At 43.0% G+C, this 19,175-nt stretch overlaps 1 protein-coding gene and 1 non-coding gene across 2 annotated transcripts in view; one reads left to right on the top strand and one right to left on the bottom strand.

The window, feature by feature from the left end:
* The window catches only part of LOC124612728 (myosin-IIIb-like), a 261,346-nt gene that overhangs the window by 147,633 nt on the left and 94,538 nt on the right, over positions 1-19,175 (bottom strand).
* On the top strand, positions 6,115-6,189 carry Trnat-cgu. Its single transcript has one exon. It is a non-coding gene; the product is annotated as a tRNA-Thr (tRNA).

Consider the following 19,175-nt stretch of genomic DNA (forward strand, 5'->3'; position numbering starts at 1 on the left):
AAATGATTCATACAAGATATATGTAAGATGGAAAAGTGGCAACTGACTCCATCATGAAAGTGTAAAGTCATCCACAAGTTCACTAGAAAGAATCCTTTGAATTTCAGTTACACAATAAATCACACAAATCTAAAAGCTATGAACTCAAATACCTTAGGGACTATAAACAGAAATAACTTAAATTGGAACGAATGCGAATCAGACTGCGTTTTATTGGCAGTATAGTTAGAAGATGAAACAAATGCACTTAAGAGACTGCCTACACTACGCTTGTACTTCGTCTGCTAGAGTACTACTGTGAGGTAAGGGACCCTTACTAAATAGTATTGAAGTAAGACATCGAAAAAGCTGAAAGAAGGGATGCTTGTTTTGTACCACTGCGAAACTGGGGAGACAGTGTCACGGGTTATACGCGAGCTACAGTGACACTCATCCAAACGAAGACTTTTTGTTGCAGCGAAATCTTTTCACAAAATTTCAAATTTCCGCCTCCGAAAGTGAAAATATTTTGTTGATGCCCACCTACGTAGGGAGAAGTAATCGTCGCATTAAAATATGAAAATCGGACCTCTCACGGAAATAAGAGGGGCATTCAATAAGTTACGCAACACTTTTTTCTCTGAAATCATTTGGTGTTATTCAGAATTCCAATGCACCACATTATTCCCCTCCACGTTACTGTGCGGACCTGTGGGCTTGCATGGTACCACGCCCTACTGGCCGACGTCGGAGTCAACGTCTTGCTGCGTCAATAACCTCCCCATCATCCACGTAATGCTTCCCATCGAGTGCATTCTTCATCGGGCCAAACAGATGAAAGACGAACGGGAAAGATCCGGGCTGTAGGGGAGGGGGGGGGGGGGCGGGGGTGAGGAAGAACAATCCAATGAAATTCTTTAGCTCGTGTGAGGCCTTGCGTTGTCATAGCGAAGGAGAAGTTCTTTTGCATTTTTGTCGTGACAAAGACTCAGAAGTAGTTTCCTCAGTTTCCCGAACGTAGCTTAGTACACAGAGTTCATCGTTGCGTCATGAGGGAGGACATCAAACCGAATAACCCCTTCAGAGTCCCAGAAGACTGTCGTCATGACTTTCCACCACCTCGAATTAGAGTATCCGCACGTTTTAATTGCGGGCGTCACAGCTGCATGAAGTCGGGCGGAGTGCGCGACCATGTTGCGATGACAACAGACGCCTCGCCCGACGACTCCTCGTGCTTTTGTTCACTACTAGTTCTCAGTAGATATTCTGCAAGTGCCTATGAATATCCGACCAAAAGAAACTCAATAGAAGCTCTCTGCTCGGAATGCACCTCCATTACAAAGGCCGTTAAGAAGCCTACAGTGCCATCTGTTGGTAAATTTTTTTTCCGTGGCGTTTCCCTCTACGTCAGTAATATTTTGTTCAAATCTGACGTCATTGTGAGCGGTGGTTCTCTGTCTACAGCGTTTCCAAACAAACTTTAATTATGAACATCCTGTAATTAAGGCAGCCTAGAAGGTTGAGATCACAGCTCTCTTTAAGCGGATTACATTAGGACCAGCAGCTGCAGGCTGGACAAAACCCAAATTTAGCCTATGCCGACGCAGAGGCCGGCCACACACCATTGCCAAGAATGGATTGGCACAATATTGTGGGGAGATTTGAAGTTTCATCAATGAACCTGACGCATCGTTCGGTGACAATGAAATTTACGCTATCACCCCTTTCTCAATTGTTGCCCTTTTTTCTCATCGCCAGTATTCGAATTGGCTGTTGCCCTAAGATGCATTCGAAAAATCTTGTAAGTAGGATTGGTACTACTGGGTAGGACGGCTGGTGATACTGGAGACGGAATTAGAGATATCGGGAAACGGCAGCGACTGGTGCTGGACGCTTTCGCCGGCGCGAGATGTCGCCTTGTCCCGAGCTGGGACCACCTTCCGTGACGGCGGCAGCGAAAGCTGCGCTGCCGGAACAATGCAACCACTGTCCCCTGCATCCGGGCGATGCTACGGAGAGCTGCCCGACCCCAGGGAACTTTATTCACTGCCTAAAGCGGTCGCTGGAAACGGCAACGACAGCCAAGATGCACAATAAGGAACTCTGAAAATGCAAAACAACGAACCTCGGCTAAGAAGTTTTTCTTCTCCGAAGACTTTTTCTATGACTGGTCCACGGAAAAGGATGTAAGTTGAGAATTTAACGTCCCGTTGAAGCTGAGGTCAATGAAATTGGGCAAGTATGAAGCAAGCGACCTCATCGAAGACCTGGTGTTTACCTGTAGCGGCAAGTCGAAAATTTAAATCCGAGTGGTCGACTGCTGTTCTGAATCTCACCCGTTACAAATCGAGTCTTGTGTTTTAAACATTCTGCCATGTCAACTAGGCACTGTTCCATACCTTGCCATGAAATAAACCACTCCCACAAGTATCTGTACCCAACTATATTTCGCATATCCTCTCGTTCGATCGCCTCCCCATGCGATATTTTTGAGCCCCATTCTTCAAATGGCAACTGCCGCTGTAAACTGGTCGCAAATATGACACATTTCACAATAATTTTTCGAAATATTAAGGGTACACGAGCTCCAGTGAAGATGAAGAATCACCAAAAGCTGCTGTGAAGTATATTTATTTATCGACAACCGTTTTGCGTGACGCAAGGATCTTCAAGTGGTAAGGTGATTACTGTTTTAGAAACTGGACTATTATAGCAAATAGTATCTGTAGACCCCGATTTCGTGAAGTTAAACAATGATCCAATAATCGACTTTGTAATGCAATATCATTTCGATAACAAAACAAATAATCACAGTAGCACAAACTATGAATAGCGCAACTAGTAACTGGATTGCATAACATGTGTAATTGAGCATCAAATATTGTGAAAATCGCCCTTAAGTTTCTATCAAAACTACGTAGTGTAAAAGTGATTAACTCATAGCTGAACACAGTGCAACGGCATCATGGCCCTTATTTGTAAACACAATACTTCAAATGAAAATCAGTAATTGCTAATAGTACCTCTCTAAATCACTTGAATGCCGATACGACTCCACCTGTATGAACTAGTACAGAATGCTGAAGGCATCAGTACCACAGTAAGTTATTTCGTGGACGTTAGAAAAAAAAATAAAAAAAACAAGACACACACACACACACACACACACACACACACACACACACTCACTCACTCACTATCTACAAAGAAGTGGATATTTATCACTATTAATATTGGAAAACTGTGTACGAACTCAGTTATTTGATTATATGCAATATTTCTAATCAATGAGTAGACAAGGGGGAGGGGCGGTGGCGGGAATTGCTTACAACAGGTACGTATGTGCACAGACGAAAAATAAAGCGTAACTGTGTGTAACTTAAGTATGCAGTAAATGAGTTAGGAAAGCATAAATAGGTAATAGCAAATGTAAATGAATTATTTACATTGCTTTTAAATTTAACGAACAGTGGACACAAGCCACGTGGGTTTCTCACTACACATTGGATGTAAGCTGAAATTGTAGCAAGGAAAAAAAAATTCAGTTTTTATGAGCGATTTCCACAAAGGCATAGAACAATCTAAACTAGGAGCAAATAACGAAATTGAGTGTACAATATTTCGGATTGATTGACTACAACACAGTTCAGTAAGAATCTTCCACTTTACGAAAAGCAGAAACTCCCTGAACTTCTGTAATATCTCGCGCTTAAATATCTATTATTTACTGTCGTAATTCATTCCAAATCTAGCACGCGAAATAACTGCAAAGTAAACCGTGCGACAAGTATATCAGATAAATGAAGTGACTCAAAACCTCGCTTATTAGCGACCACCGCTTGTACCTGAAACGATCTCAGCAAACCTTCGAATTGCTGCCGCTGTCTTTGAGCTGCCGCGGCTCATCGCCCGACTCCCTGGAACAAAGTGTGTTTCAGACTCATTCGCAAGTATGTTTCAACTAACCGCGAGCTCTCTGATTGGCTGGAAGCTTGCGGAACTCACGCACTTTTACGTAGGAAAGCCCAACCACCATAACAAGGTCGTATCACATCGGATGGGAACATCTGTTTGTAACAGTCCATAGGTCAAAATCCGCATAAAAAGCAAAATGACATCGGTTTTCTCAGAGAGAGAACTCAAGCAGTCTACACTGCATATAGACACTAATTACAGAACGTCTTTGCGAAAAGTTAGCAAACACTAGCTATCAAGTTAAGAAAACAAAACCGTAGTAAAAACTGAAAGCGCCGTTTAACGCGTAAATTTTAAAGCCACGAATGTACTTGATGTCAATGAACCTTCCTTTAACCTGATGTAATGATATTCGTGACTTGAAGATGCTTGTAACTAGTTGTCGATAAAAAAAAACCGCACACCTTGCAACAGCTTTTGGTAGTTTCGTGATACCGTTCATTAAATACAATGAATTTGTGTATCACTGTCTACAGAAAATATCCGATGAATATCTCTAGATGTAACGACGTAATCATCAGATGTTGATCGAGATACCTTGTATACTCATGATGAACTGAATTAAAAGAATCTAGTAGCGTGCAGCACTTCTTTCTGCCCTGACGACAGCTACGATGGATGGCGGCATTGTCTCCGCGAGACAGTGAAAGCGTTGGGGATCCACCCTGCTCCATCACTGCTGAAGCGCCGCCCACAAATCATGGAGTTTGAACACTTACGGGAGCAAGGAGTGCATATATCATCCTGTTTCGTCCGACAGGAGGAAACTGGTGCTCACGATACGGGCACATGTCCACCATTTCATTACATGTAAATATCCGTCGCACAAAAATATTTTCGATTCTTGCTATTGTTCTACATTAATGACTAGACATAACTTTAATAGTGACCTAAGGCATTATGAAAATGATGCATTTATTTATAATGAAGTACTGTCTGAAAAACAGCTGCTCGAACATCGTCAGATCTTTGCAAGATTTCAAAGTGGTGCAAAGACAAGCAATTTGCTTTAAATGTTCAGAAATGTAAAACATGTTCTTCGCAAAATGCTCAAAAGTAGCAATCTATGACTACAACATCACTGAGTCAAACACACATATCTTCGTGTAAGAATCTATAGACTATAGTGTGACAATTTTCGATCACACTGTTGTGAGTGCCGCCTTAGCGATGTGAGGTAGATATTTCTTTTAAAATATAATTCAAGGGTTTTTACACACATGGTTTTCTGAAACGGCTACAGAATGTGTGTTTTTAGTTTCACGTTGAACCAACACGGCCACGTGTACTTCGCTGGGCGCCCACCACCAGCACGTCGTTCAGAGCGTCACGTTTAACAGACGGCCAGCAACCGCAAAAATATAGCGCCTGTTTGTTCTCATTCCCTGCCAGCGTTATTATTTTAACTGTAAAAAAAAAGAAAGATGAACGATTTTAAATTTTATAATTGTCAGTTGCCTTCTGTATCTGTTTCTGATAGTATGTTGTTATGTGACTCAGCATAACTAACGAAAGAAAGTGGCTGCAATTGCAAATTTTTATTATTGCAGCTATGTAGAAATAAATATTTTGCATGTGAAGTGAGGAAAGGTTATATTGCAAGAAGAATTTACTGTGCTAAATTCCCAACTTGTTTGTGAGAAGAAGAAAAACGTAAAAAAAGTGAAGAAAAGAAATTTGTATGAAGTTACGAGCCGGCCGCGATGGCCGTGCGGTTCTGGCACTGCAGTCCGGAACCGCGGGACTGCTACGGTCGCAGGTTCGAATCCTGCCTCGGCATGGGTGTGTGTGATGTCCTTAGGTTAGCTAGGTTTAAGTAGTTTTAAGTTCTAGGGGACTTATGACCTAGCATGTTGAGTCCCATAGTGCTCAGAGCCATTTGAACAGTTTTTTTTTTTTTGAAGTTACGAGACATGTCCGAAAGAACAGATACCATATCCATGTAAGTATAAGTTCTGGCAACACCGGCCACGACCTCCTTCAGTGCGGATGCACACATATTACCCGAACTCTTACGGGACTTGGTAAGAATGTCTTCCACGAGTAATGAGTGTGTTGGGATGGGACACTACGAATGTAGTGTGGGGACATACAAGGTGAGAATGTGGGTCTCGCGGGAGGCGTGCGTGAGACAGTCCCTGTGGTCGCGCTATCCTCTGTGCCCTCGATGGCTCAGATGGATAGAGCGCCTGCCACGTAAGCAGGAGATCCAGGGTTCGAGTCCCGGTCGGGGCACACAATTTCACCTGTCCCCGTTGATATATATCAACGCCCGTTAGCAGCTGAAGGTATTAGTATCATTCTAATTTGATATACCAGTGGCAAAAATACCACAGACTATAAAATATTATCCAATTTCTGAAAAATCAAATGGCTCTGAGCACTACGGGACTTAACATCTGTGGTCATCAGTCCACTACAACTCAGAACTATGTAAACCTAACTAACCTAAGGACATCACACACATCCATGCCCGAGGTAGGATTCGAACCTGCGACCGTAGCAGTCACGCGGTTCCGGACTGAGCGCCTAGAACCGCACGGCCACCACGGCCGGCTCCAATTTCTGAAGCTGGACAAAATCTCAGGCAATAAGTAAAAATTAAATCGCTGGACGACGCGACAGCAACGAAAAACAAAAATTATGCAGTTATCTTACGTCGTCGCCCAAATTTCAGTTCCATCTGGGTGCAAATAATAAATTTTTCCGGCAAGAACCCGCAGAAAAAGACCGATCATATTTATATACAAGATGCAGGGTGAACCAGAACTCCATTGACAAACTTTCAGAGATTGTTATTTTGGCATAAGAGGCCAACGGTCTTCGGCTGCTCGTTAAGGAAATATTGCATTTCGTTTGTCATCTTGGGTCAGTTGGCTTTGTATCTGTACTGCACAGCGCAAAAGTCGACGCCATGCGCTGTGTCTCTTGCTTCCATTTGCTCACGGTGGTAGCTGCCGTTGAGAGCATAACACGCCATTCTCACCTCTTAGCCCTCACGTTTGCATTCAGTGTTGCCCGGTTGTGTCGAGGGTTGTCCAGCAATGTTAGTTATGTGTTGACAGTGATACACGGCTTCACTGTGGGTAGGTTTACTGATTAGCAGTTGCTCGATATGCAACTCGTGTATGGGTTCGCTGAATGCAGTGGAAGAGCTGCGCCGACTGCAGCCGCATGACAATACTTCTGCGTCTGAGGGTTCTTGGTTACTCCGTTTCGTGCGTTGTACGTTTTAGTTAATGCATATTACAGGCTTCTTCAGTGTTGTGGAGGTATTTTCACAGAAATAAGAGTGATTTTGGTAACAAACCGAATAAATCATAATTACATAACTACTCTGTAACGAGGAAGCTGGAGACGATGGTTCCTCAAGTGAAATTGAATCATCGTATAAGCTCAGTCACGGGTAAGACAGGTGACTGACTTCCGTTCAGTAGCAGGATACTGCGAAAATGCAGTCAGTCAACCGAACAGCCTTTTTATAAATCATCTTAGAACATTGCTTAAATATGTGGGAATCATACCAGGTAAGACTAACTATTGAACATACACAAAGACTGGTGGCGCAAATATTCACAGATTTGACTCTAAGATGAGCGCCACGGAAATTTGAAAAACTTGAATCGCCAAATGGTTGAACAGAAATGCCAATTATCTGGCGATAATGTACTTAAACCTTCAAGAAATAGTATTAAGTGAAGAAACTAGTAACATGCTTTTGGCCACTACCTATCCCTCCAGCAGGGATCACGAAGGTAAGATTTAACGGCTGTGCAATTAAAACACTTTGCGAGTTTAGACAGTTCTGGGTGGGACAAATGGAGGGGAGCGCAATTGCCAACGCATGTTATTTTAATCGCACAATAATTACAGCGCGCACGGAGCCGTGTAAGCAGTCATTCTTGCTGTCCTCCATACTCCACTGGGACAAGAAGCAGCCCACGTGTGGAACAATGTTAAGTATCCTCTGGCACGCATTTCACTACGAGCTGCTGAGTATGTATATGGAGTTAGAGCGATGCCTTGTCGCCATGCGGTATGCATCGCTAATCGGTATGCATGCGACAGCATGGGTACCTAATATGTGCCGAAACGCCGCGAATAAAGACAGAATCTTCCGGTGCTCGTACCTCGGGTTCTATTGATGATAAAAAGGTAGGATCAAGTGTTGGATAGCCCTTGAGCTAGGGACCATTTTCATACCCAACAGAAAGACCGTCTTAGCGTACAGGGTCAAAGTTTAAGTATTACACACTTCCTCCTGCTTAGCAAACTGAAGCAGATCGGTTGATTCTTTTCGCATTTTATGCGGTCTACGGTGGATTTGATGGATTTATGGATGTACCATCGGTTCATCGCCAGTTCCTCGGAAAACCCATCAAAAAAGGATATTTTTACTATATTTTCGCTGTAATCAACGGACCAAACCCCAATCGACGGTTTCAAGACCGATTTGCACAGCTTATGGCTGTAATTTTTGCCATGTATTCCTAAGATCCAGATCTGGAAGAAATTTGAAAATTCCCTTCTTAGCTTAAGCCGCTTCCGTGATACAGAAGTTCAAAGTTATCCTAGTTGTACACGTAAAATGCGGTATGAGGCGAAAAGGTAGTTTGTAAAGTGAGGCAGCACGGAGAAATATGCTGTAAAGTGTGTCAATTTTCAACGAAGAACTCTACGTTGGTGTACTCAAGCACATGCAAAAATTTTTGCACATAAAATCCAGTCTGAGGACTAAAATTAGTTTTGCGTTATTTTAATTTCACATAACTAAATTTTACTGACCAATACATATCTTTTCATATGAGTTACATGCCCTGTCGCAGAAGGCAAGCAGCGGAAATATGCTCATATTGGAGCACAAAAAATGCGAATACCTTCGTGTTTATTTAAAAGATTCTGACTGAAACGTGGGATATCAGCTGCCTCGTTCTACCCTCCTCTGCACCCTTAAAAATTTGCCCCAAAATATTGGCGTGCGAAGGTATTCGCACTTTTTTATGCTGAGAGAGAAGAAGACAGTGGCAGTGGCAAAGAGACGGAAAGGTAATAATAGACAGTTGCTGTGTTGTAGAAAGAGGGAAGGAAACGATGGTAGTGTGAGAGAAAGATAAGCACAAAGTGGCAGTGGAACATAGTTGTCAATGAAGGAACAGTTCTAGGAAAAGGGCGAAGGAGACAGTGCCAGGAGAAGAGGAATAAAGAGAAAGTGGAAGTGGGTGAGAGCCAGTGATAATGAGAGAGAGAGAGCATATAACAATGAAAACGAGGAAGAGAGAGATAACGAAAGTGAGAAGAGACAGCAGCAGTAGAAAGAAAGGAATGAGATATCAGCAGTAAGAGAGATAGCAAGAGGGAGACAGTGACAGTTACTGTAATAGGACAGAACTAAGGGGACCGTGGCATTGACACAGTGACAAAGAATTGGGTTGAATGAGTAAGTGAGTGAGAAAGGGTAACTGGGAGATGAGGGGCACGAGCGATTTACAGCGATGGACTAATTAGTGTGAGTGAGTTGCCGTTAGGGGAGCTTGTTGGAGTCTGAGGTGAGCGGCATGTTGTTTTTTTTTTTTTGTTTTTTTTTGTAAAGAAAAAAGCGCGAAAATGTTCGCATGCCAAAATCTTTGGGAAAATTTTTCAAGGTTTTGAAGAAGGGAGTATGAGGCAGCTGGTACCCCACTTTTCAGTTAGAGTCTTTGTAAATAAATGGGAAGATATTCGCATTTTTTGTGCTCCGATAGAAGCATTTTGACGCTGGTATGGGCTTGGTGGTTGTGTCCTATTATTGGCGTGAACCAGCGTGTATCGCCGTCTTGTGTCCAAGTGACCTTTCTCCATTCTGTGATCAACTGTGTCGGTGTTCCGCGGCCATAATGAGCCCTACATCATGTGAGCAAAGGTACTCGGGTGGAACAGTGTCTTCTATACTTCAGTTCGCCGATTGTCCTCGGAGTATGCCTTCTGCAGTCGAAGGCGAAACGTCAGGGGAGAGTTTTATGTATGGACCACGGCATCTCAGCCCGGAAGTGTTAAGTGATGACAACACCTGCCGTGAAAGCCTTCATTCTATGATCAGTGTCTTCTATACTTCATATCGAGGGATTCAATGGGAGACCATGGCTTGTTACTTTAAAGAAGCGCGGGAAAATCGCACTTTCCGGGGGTACTTCTGCTGAAACTGTCAGAGGCATAAGGCATCATTAGAAGTGCCCCAGGAAAGTTTGATTTGCCTGCTTTTGTTCTCAATACATATAAACGATCTGAAGGATACGGGTAGGATGAGAAGCAATCTGAGTCTGATGACGCTGTTGTTGTTGACAGACTTTAGAAGGACACAGGGTGGTTTAAACATCATCTGTATTTGGTGTGATGTATGGCAGCTTATTCTAAACGTGGAAAAATATAAGTTAATACAGATAAGTAGGAAAACCCGTCATGCAGGTTTCGAATTCAGTATTACTGGGGTGATGCTTGACCCCGTCACGTCGATTAAGTACCTAGGCGTAACTCTGCAAAGCGATATGAAACGGAGCGAATACTTAAGATCTTTTCTGGGGAAGGCGAGTGGTCGACTTCGGTTCACTAGGAGAGTTTTAGAAAAGTGTATTTCATGTGTAAAGGAAATCGCGTACGGAACATTTGAGTGATCTATTCAGGGATACTGCTCGAGCGTTTGGGATCCCCATCAGGTCAGATTAAAGGGAGGCATCGCAGCAGTTCAGAGGGGTGCTGCTAGGTTTGTTCCTGGTAAATTCGATCAACACGTGAGTGTTGCAGAAATGCTCTGTGAACTCAAATGGGAATCTCAGGAGGGAAGACCACGTCCATCCCGCGAAACAGTTTTAAACAAGTTTCTAGTACTCAGAATGTTCGATAGACTGCGGAACGATTCTTCTGCCACCAATGCTCACCTCGCACAAGAACCGCGAAGACAAGAAAACAGGGATCAGGAAAGCATATAGATCAGGAGTAGTCAACCTTTCTTAAATACTGCAAATTTTTGTATCTGTGTTAGTAGTAAAATTTTCTCACTGCCTACCGATTTACAGTAACTTTAATTTGTAAAATTTATAAAGCAGAGTTACAGAAAGTTAAAACATATAATAATAATAATAATAATAATAAATACAGGATCAAACAATAAACACCAGATATTACAGTAAGCATATTATTAAAGATCCCAATACCGCAACAGATAAATGCAGACTTTGCAAACAACAAATAGAAACAGTAGATCACATCACAAGCGGGTGTACAATACTAGCAAATACAGAATACCCCAGAAGACATGACACTGTAGCAAAAATAATACATCAACAGCTTGCCTTACAACATAAACTTATAAAACAACACGTTCCCACATACAAGTATGCACCACAAAATGTACTGGAGAATCATGAATACAAATTATACTGGAACAGAACCATTATAACAGATAAAACAACACCACATAACAAACCTGATATCATACTCACCAATAAAAAGAAGAAATTAACACAACTAATCGAAATATCCATACCCAATACAACAAATATTCAAAAGAAAACAGGAGAAAAAATTGAAAAATACGTCCAACTGGCTGAGGAAGTCAAGGACATGTGGCATCAGGATAAAGTTGACATACCAATTATACTATCAACTACAGGAGTCATACCACACAATATCCACCAGTACATCAATGCAATACAGCTACATCCAAACTTATATATACAACTACAGAAATCCGTAATTATTGATACATGTTCAATTTCCCGAAAGTTCCTAAATGCAATATAACATATACCGTACAGTCAAAAGGAAGTCACGCTTGATCAAGGTCCGCGTCACTTTCCATTTTTGAGCAGACATAACGTCTGAGAAAAGGAAGAAATAATAATAATAACCTTCCCAATACTTTGTCATAATTTTATGAAAGCCTAATGAAAATCTTTTTAATACCTGTAGCGGCTACCACCCACAAAAGACGCGTGCACGTTACATGGTTCTGGTAGACGAATGACTATTGATGAAGGGGCACATCGTCGGCAAATTAGTCGTGCTTATGCCCGCGAAATCATCCACAATAGACTTGGGTTTCATAAAGTCTGTCCGCAGCTCGTGGTCGTGCGGTAGCGTTCTCGCTTCCCACGCCCGGGTTCCCGGGTTCGATTCCCGGCGGGGTCAGGGATTTTCTCTGCCTCGTGATGACTGGGTGTTGTGTGATGTCCTTAGGTTAGTTAGGTTTAAGTAGTTCTAAGCTCTAGGGGAGTGATGACCATACATGTTAAGTCCCATAGCGCTCAGAGCCCTTTGAACCATTTTTTCATAAAGTCTGTGCTAGATGGGTCCCGAAACAACGCACAGCGTTGCATAAACAAACGCTCTTGGCCATCTGTCAAAACCATTTTGATCGCTTTGGAATGCCCGTGACTTCACTGATGTCGAAACATGGATCCACCATTACGAGCCGGAGCGTAAACGGAAAGATGTGGAATGGAAACATCCACAATCTCCCAGTATGAAATTCAAAACCCAACCACTCGCAGGAAAACTGAAGCCTACCGTTTTTTTTTGGGGCACACAAATCCCAGTTTTGGGACATTATTAGGAGAGCGCCACAGCAACAAACATTGTACGTTATAGTGGGAAGCTTTCCGACTGATTAAAGTCTGCAGTTCGAAGCAAACGCATAGGACTACTGTCGAAAGTTGGTGGTGCGCGACAATGTTCATCTGAATATCGCCGCCAATACTAATGAAAAGCTTCGGAAACTCAAGTTTGAAGTAATGGCTCGTCCGCCGTATAGTGCTGATCTTGCCCTCTTCCGACCAACACTTGTTTGGTTAGAGGGCCGTCGATTCACTTCGTGCCAAGCAGTGAAGGAAGCAGTGCATGCATGACTCGCTGCGCAGCCGAAACCCTTCTTTCCCGAGGGCATCAAGAAACTTTTGTATCGATAGACCAGGTGCGTTAAAAGCAAGGAGTCTATATTGATAAATTATGTAAACGTACATGTCCTATTTGTACTGAAATAAAGGATATAGCTACATTGTGGAAAATTTTTGATTTACCCTCGTAGAAGCGAGTTTTCCCGGACTTGTTCTGAAGAAGAAGTGAAGTTACTACTTGTATGTTCTCCTCTCGTTAGTTGGCAACCGTCATTGGATGGGTAGCAGTAACGGACAGAGGAAGAGAGGTAATGTTTCCAAAATATTGTAGTCGTACCGCAGAGGTGGCTTCCTGATATTGTTTGCATTCCTCGCTCACCGTGGCGAGGTGTAAAGACTTCCTTTTTTGGCAGCTAGTAGCGTGCTAGTTATTGGCGGAGTGACGTCAACTGGAGGGCGGGATTCGTATGCGGGAAATCATCAATGAGGCAAAAAAGGCCCTCAACCACCGTGGTGTTTTTCCCTTATGCAAGTCACTCGCGGCTCTTTGGGGCGGGGGTCTTACTACCTCATTGTGAATTTCTTGCTTTTCGACGTGAGAATGCTGCCTGACAGGTGAGTTTACTTTTCCAACAGAAGAATACGTCACACGACCAATGACAAGCTTGAAAGCCCCTATAAAAGAGACAGACTTTCCTCCTGGCCGACATTGATCTCGTGACGAAGATCATCATCGAAAGCTGGAGTTTCAACTCAGATTTGACAAGGCCTACATAAAATTAAGATGTATACGTGTACGGGAATTGTCTAAGAAACTAGGAATATTCGTAAGAGGTGACCATGACTTTCAGTACGACCGTCGTATTTTGGTCAGCTGGTGAGAGTGCAAGATACACAAGGGTCACAGCTCAGATTCCGGCCGGCGCAGCCTTGGCTGCCGCAAGAAAACCTTCGCGCCGCCATTGTGTATTGTGTGCTGCGCTGTGTGTTTGCAGTGAGTGCGGCGTTTCTCACGTTTACCGAACGAGAAAGTGAAAGCCGAGCCTCAGGGAGTCGAGCTGTAACACGAGACGGTTTAGGATTCGACAGGTCTGAAACCTACACGAGTCTCCATTCTGTGTCCATCACGAAGTCCTTGCAGCTGCACGTATCCGACGAACTTAAATTCATCCACTTGTTCCACTTTGCCTTCATTGCTGCTGAAGCGCTGAGGTTTGAGAGTGTCAACGTTTTAGTGGGCGTTTGTAAACATCTGGACAGGCAAATACGGAGGACATAATGAAAGCTACATTAGAGTGTCATGTCAATGTTAAGGTCGGAAACGTATGAGAAAGAAACCACCTTGATACTGTCTCATTAAAAATGAATAAAAAATAAAATACACACACACCGACAGGGAGTGGATCACTAATGCATCACAGCTGTTCGTGGAACAGTTTGGGGCATGTTGTTTATTTTAAAGTACGGCCATCCAACTAAACACACTGAAGCGCCGAAGAAACTGGTACAGGCAAGCGTATTCAAATACAGAGCTATGTAAACATACAGAATACGGTTGTAGTCAGCTACGTCTATATAAGACAAGTGTCTGGTGCTGTCGTTAGATCGGTTACTGCTGCTACGATGGAAGGTTATCAAGATTTAAGTGAGGTTGAACGTGGTGGTATTATTGGCGCACGAGCAATGGCACACAGTATTTCCGAGGTAGTGGTGAAGTGGGGATTTTCCGGTACGACCATTTCACCAGTGGGTACAGCGAATAACAGGAAGCCGGCAAAACGTCAGATCTCTAACATCGCTGCGGCCGGAAAAAGATCCTGCAAGAACGCGACAACTGACGACTGAAGAGAATCATTCAACGTGACACGAGTGCAACTCATCAGCAAACTGCTGCAGATTTCAATAATGGACCATCAACTCATCAGTAAGTGTCAGCGTGCGCGCCATTCAACGAAACAACATCGATACGGGCTTTCGGAGACGAAGGCCCATTCGTGTACCCTTGATGACAGCACGGCACGAAGCTTTATGCCTCGCCTGGGCCCGTAAACACCGACATTGGACTGTTGATGACTGGAAACATATTGCCAGGTCGGAGGAGTCTCGTTTCAAATTGTATCGAGTGGATGGACGGGTACGGGTATTGAGACAATCTCATGAATCCATTGACCCTGCATGTCAGGACGGGACTGTTCAAGCTGGTGGAGGCTCTGTAATGGTGTGAAGCGTGTGCAGTTGAAGTGGTATGGGACCCCTGATAGGTCTAGATACGACTCTGACTAACGCGTACGTAAGCATCCTGCCTGGTCACCTGAATCCTTTCATGTCCATTGTGCATTCCAACGGACTTCCAGCAAGGCAATGCGACACCCCACACGTCCAGAACTGCCAGAGAGTGGCTCCAGGAACACTTCTGAGCTTAAACACTTCCGTTAGCCACGAAACTCCCCAGACATGAAAATTATTGAGCATATCTGGGATGCCTTGCAATGTGCTGTTCAAAAGAGATCCCACCTCCACGTAGGCTACTCTTGCGGATTTATGGACAGTCCTGCAGGATTCATTGTGTCAGTTCCCTCCAGCACTACTTCAGAGATTAGTCGAATCCATGCCACGTCGTGTTGTGGCGCTTCTGCGTGCTCGCGGGGCCCTACACGATATTAGGCAGGTGTACTAGATTTTCTTTGGCTCTTCAGTGGATTAACAATGTGCGGTGGAACGTCGTTTATCCGGTCCTCATTAATCCGGATCCCGTGTTCACTCTGACAATTTTTTTTTTCAGAACAGTAACTGTATAGCATTCGATACTTCGAACTGATGGAGGCAACAATCAACGGTATCAATCATTAAATTTAAATTCAAAGAATCGCCATCCTGACAGTATCATTTTACAAGCTAAAATTGAGTTGTTCAGTATCCTGTTGCCACCATTTGTTTTGATTGTAAAACGATCAGCGGAAAAATGCTCCAGACGGAGCGCAAAAAAGGCAAATATGTTCCTCTTTAGAAAACTGACAGAGAAATGGGGATCCAGCTGCCTCAGACCTCATTCCGCCTTCTGCACCAAAAAATTTTGGCATGAGAACGTAATCGCGCTCTTTTAAAACAGAACGTACTAAATCCTTTTACCCAGTCTCTCAGTGTGTGCAGAGTGTGTGTGTGTGTGTGTGTGTGTGTGTGTGTGTGTGTGTGTGTGTGTGTGTCCCACTGTCTCCTTTTTCTACTACTGATTTACAGAATATCCCACTGCCACTGCCTCCTCTCTCTTTCACCTTGATTGTCTCTGTTACTGTCTTTCAGCCCAAAAAAGTGCGAATACGTTTGCATACCAAACATTTTCGTGAGGAAGGCGGAAAGAATTGAGACAGCTGGTTCCCCAATTTTCTGGCAGAGTCTTTTAAAAAGGAATACATTCACCTTATTTGGCTCAGATATGAGCGTTTTTCCGCTGGTTCTCTTCTGCAGGGTATGCCGCTTATAGAAAACGAATTCTATAGCTCAGTAAAGCTTTGATAGCTTTTAATATAGTTCGACACATTTGTATACTTTGGCGCATACAATCAACAAAAGAAGTTAGTATTGTATAAGATTAACACAAAATAGTTTGCTTTAGATCTTTTTCTGGCTACTTTGCTCATCGATCGCAATTCATCGAAAACGCCCGGATTCTGATTTGTATCTTGAAGGACTAAAAATGTTATCAGAAATATTTTACTGTTTTTGCAGTCTTTCCAGTTTTACATAATTTTTAGCAGTCACTTTAAGTTCTTTTCAGGGATGTTAACATCTATTTTTGCTCTTTTTTGTCACTGCAGTACCACTTTGGTCATACTGTATAGGCCTGCAGTGCCCATTGTACGGAGACAGTGCGTTTTATTACTGAAAAAAATGCTGACTAAAATCTTAGTTTGGTGATTTCATGCAATGAGACTAGAACCCTTACCGTGTATTCATTAAGTCAGTTCAAACTACATTTACGCCTCTGACTGGATATTACGTGCATGTTTCATGTGCATAAGTATGGTAACTTTGAAACTCTGCCGGCCGGAGTGGCCGAGCGGTTCTAGGCGCTATAGTCTGGAGCCACGCGACCGCTACGGTCGCAGGTTTGAATCCTGCCTCGGGGATGGATGTGTTTGATGTCCTTAGGTTAGTTAGGTTTAAGTAGTTCTAAGTTCTAGGGGACTGATGACCTAAGAAGTTAAGTCCCATAGTGCTCAGAACCATTTTTTGAAACTCTGGATCTCGGTAACGTTTAACGATATCGAGAAAGTTTAAAGTTTTAGTTATGTCATGTTCCGTAGATCATTTTCCCGATTATCTTATCGATATGATGTGGAACAAGTCAGATTACAAAACACACACATATATAAGTGCTAATATTAATATTACTGAAATTTTTTGTTCTACACATGCAACTACATTAAGAGGTACAACTTTTTTTTACCATTTCTGAAACAGGAACTCGTCCATGAAGTAGAAGGAGTTGTCCAAAAGAAATGATTTTAAGCTAGTTTGCCCGAAAACATTCTCTTACGGACATATGTCAAAATTTCGACCATTTACCATGAATAAAAATTACAGAAGTGGCCATCCATACAAGTGGTTCTTTTCGCACCCAAAAATCGAGTGTGTCTTGATAATGACTACATATTTTCGAAGACGAGAAAATGCTGTTTATAGAAGAACGTTTAAAGAGTGCACAGTAGAAACTTGGACCCTTTGTTGTGATTAGTTATTTAGATACTTGCGAATCAACGAAATTTGACCGCAGATCAATGGAATCGTGTCACCTGGTGACATGAATCCTGTTTATTGGTAAACCAGGTGGAAGGTCTTGCCCAGATACGCCGTCATCCAGGCGAACAGCTGCTGCAATCATGCAGTGCGCCATGGACGCAGGCCCGTGGGGCAGTATTATGTTATGGAGCGGGGGGGAGACATTCACCTGAGCTTCTCTGGGACCTGCGGTAGTAATAGAAGACAACGTTACAGCTGCAGACTGCGCGAACATTGTTAGGGACCTCCTACAACTCCTTATACTTGATGCCTTCTCCAACAGCGGTGTCAGCTTCCAGTAGGATAACCGTCTCTGTCTCAAGGCCAGAATCGTGCTGCAGTGGTTTGAGAAGCAGGACAGTGAGCCCATGTTGATGTCTTGGTCGCCACAAAACAACTGCCCTCAAATTACGGGAAGTGTGTTACCTGTGAGTAGGCATCTGGTGCCACAAATCTCTGGAAACCTATCAAGTACTTTTCGACCCCATGGTACACAGAATCACCGCAGAACTGCGTTCCAGAGGTGGACCAACACACTATTAAGTAAGTGGTAATAATGTTTTGGCTCATCAGTGTATACTGATCCGATACAAATAAATAAAAGTGTGAGAGTAGGCTTCGTTCATCTCCTACTCTGTTCATTATAAATGTTTGGACTGACCACGCAGTTTACAGATGAAATTCTCAGATAAAACTGCGGTAGATACAACGAAACAATTCGGGGGAGCCACAATAACTATTCTTTCTGATGATGTGACAGATTTTTTTCAGGAGATAATTTCAAAAAGAATTTCGTGAACTAAATAAAATAAGTACAAAATACAATATGAAAATATCTTCTGGTAAATCTTAGTCAATGATATTACTGGAAAATATTCAGTGAGACTAAGATAGTTGCTAATGAAAAAAGAATTGAACAGGTAAAATATTTTAACTATCCTGGATGTACGAGGGCTGTTCAGTAAAAAATGATCATAGTTTTTTATGGTCATAATTGCTCGCGCTAAAATTTTATCTTGTGATCTTCTGTAAGCTTGATGTGCAACGAACACGCCGTAGTAGTTTCGTTGTTGGGACTCCTGGTTCCGCCTGTCAGAGGCAGGCAAGGTCAGGCATGTTCAGTGTCGCCTATCGCTGCAATGGAGGTAACTCGCGAGGAACAATATGTGGCTTTGAAATTCCTCTTTCGTCTCAACATATCTTCAGCTGAGGCCTATACAATGTTACAGGAGGCCTATGGAGAGTCTGTTTTTCCCTACAGCACAGCTCGAAGGTGTATTAAAATGTTTAAAGATTGGAGACAATCAATTTCAAAGGAAGGTGGACCCGGTGCTCCAGTTACTGCTCTTACGGAAGAAAACAACACTGCTGCTGTCATTGTGAGAGAGGATCGACGAATTACCTTACGATCACTTTCTGGAATACCGAACATTTCATTGGGTGACACACACGTTGGTGACGGAAAAATTGCAAATGACACGTGTTTGTGCGCGATGGGAACCGAGACTGTTGATTCTCGAACAAAAAGACATTCGCGTGCAGGTCTGCATGCAGTTGATGTTAAAGGAAGATCCG

The sequence above is a fragment of the Schistocerca americana genome, chromosome 4 (genome assembly GCF_021461395.2).
Source record: "Schistocerca americana isolate TAMUIC-IGC-003095 chromosome 4, iqSchAmer2.1, whole genome shotgun sequence".
Taxonomy (NCBI): Eukaryota; Metazoa; Arthropoda; class Insecta; order Orthoptera; family Acrididae; genus Schistocerca; species Schistocerca americana.